This window comes from Montipora foliosa, unplaced genomic scaffold, assembly GCF_036669935.1.
Source record: "Montipora foliosa isolate CH-2021 unplaced genomic scaffold, ASM3666993v2 scaffold_240, whole genome shotgun sequence".
In the NCBI taxonomy this organism is placed as follows: domain Eukaryota; kingdom Metazoa; phylum Cnidaria; class Anthozoa; order Scleractinia; family Acroporidae; genus Montipora; species Montipora foliosa.
Window position 1 is genome coordinate 35,001 of NW_027179543.1, and position 2,185 is coordinate 37,185.

Consider the following 2,185-nt stretch of genomic DNA (forward strand, 5'->3'; position numbering starts at 1 on the left):
AAAGAGCCAAGCTTTCTTTCAAACTAGACGCTCCATGAGCGTACACTGGGTTGCCTGAGGTACGTGTTACACAAAAACAGAAGGCACTGAGTTGGGTGGTATTGAACTGCAGCGTTCGAGTTAATTATTTCAAGTGAGGGGTCATTAAGACCATTTGAGGGTTCACCCAGACGTCGTGCCAGCAGCGGCTCTTTGCCTCACACGTTCACACGTTTAATTATTTTGTAATGTCCTATCCCATTTTGAGCAACCTCGTTCCCAGGACCTTTTCCCTGGCCTGGGGCTGGGGCGGGAAAAGGCCCTGGGATCGGCTGGTCACGTGATCTCAGAACACCCAAATTTCTTGGGTGTACTAAATTATCATACCTTAAACGGAACTTTCAAGATGGCGGTCTCTTCGAGTAAGCCAAACTTTTTGTCAGTGCTTCGTCGAATCGAATTTTCTTTAAATAACGGTAATTTTCCTTTAAATTTAAAACCTCTTCAAATGAAGAGTTTCGAATATATGCTGGAAGGTCAGGATGTCATTGGAGTCCTACCTACTGGATTTGGCAAGTCAATGCTCTTTCACCTTCTACCTCATTTCATTCCTGTGAAGACCACCAGAACATAGTTATTGTGGGATGTCCATTAAATTCCATCATTGAAGATCAGCTGAAAGTCTTAAAAGCTCGAAGGATAACCGCTGATGTCTTAAAGCTTGCTGTATACGAGAAGGAACCCGCCGATAACTTGTTCGGAAATCAACAAGAACCAAGCTAGAACGTGGTCCCGGATTCAACGAAGTTTCCTCAAGATGTGGTTAATGGTAACACTTCAATTGTTATTCGCCCATCCAGAGGCTCTTTTAAGTAAGGAAGGTCGAGAGCTAATGGCAAGCAAAGTCTTCCAGGACAATGTTGTTGCCTGCATTGTTGATGAAGCTCACTGTGTTGAATTATGGTAATTGCGTAAAATATTCATTCCTTGTTTATTCATGTCATGTTTGTTACAGACTTAGCTTGTACCGGTATCTGAGAAATCTAAATCACAGTTACGGCAACGACATATATTTACACTGCGACTACAATTTCGGCAGAAAGTTTGCTCTATTCTCTATGTGTTTGAAAACCATGACAGATTTTTCCCAGTCTATGAACGATATAGTTGACTTCTTTATGTAATTTACTCTGCTTATTGGAACATCATAATCTTCTCCATGCCATGCTCTTACAACGGAACCACAATGCTGAACCTGTCAACCATAATAGCAAGATACTACTACATAAGCATGCTTAAACAAAAATGTTTTGAAAACGTATCATTGCACTTGTGTTTGAACTTTAAGATCTGCAGCTCAGGGTTTCCTTTTCCTTTTCAGGGGTGAAGATTTAGAAAAGACTTCAAAGACCTGTCAGTGTTGAAGGCATTCTTTCCCAGTGTGCCTGCCATGGGCTCTGACAGCAACAGCACCGCCTCATTTATTGAGAGACTTAAAACAAAGTCTGCGATTGAAAAATGACTGCAAAATTGTAGCACGAAACCCTAACCGAGTGAACATATACCTGGACAAGAACTGCGTCTGAGTAATCACCATGGGAATGAGAGCTACGACAAAATCCTTGTAGCCATTGCCAATGAACTGGCAATTCAAAGAGAAAACTACCCAATGACAATCATTTATTTAAACCTGAAATACTGCGGATATGCTTATGGCTTATTTGAAAGAGTATTGAAAGACAAACATTGCGTTGGAGAAACATCAGAACCCAGTGCAAGACTGTTTGCGCAGTTTCATGCGCCCCAGACGAGTTGCATGAAGAAAGACATAATATCAGAAATAAAGAACGAACAATCGAGGGTGAGGGTGGTATTTGCAACATCAGCTCTTGGCATGGGGGTTGATGCTCCTTATGTAACCAACATCATTCATATAACTCCACCAAGGACGCCTTGAAGCTTACATGCAAGAAATTGGTCGTGCTGGCCATACAGGACTTTCATCATGTGCTACCCTTTATTACAATAAACTCTGACATTGGAAATAATACAAAACATGTACAAGAATCAATGAAATCATATTGCAGATCAGAAGACACTTGTCAAAGGAAACTCCTCCTTGATTACTTTGGATTCTCCAGTGTTCAACAAAAGAGCTGTTGCTGCATATGCGATGGCAAATTCAAAAGAACTGAAGAGGATCTCC

General features: G+C 41.3%; 1 pseudogene; it reads left to right on the top strand.

Moving 5' to 3' along the window:
* Nucleotides 1–385: 385 nt before the first annotated feature.
* Nucleotides 386–2,181, top strand: LOC137986530 (uncharacterized; annotated as a pseudogene).
* Nucleotides 2,182–2,185: the final 4 nt, after the last annotated feature.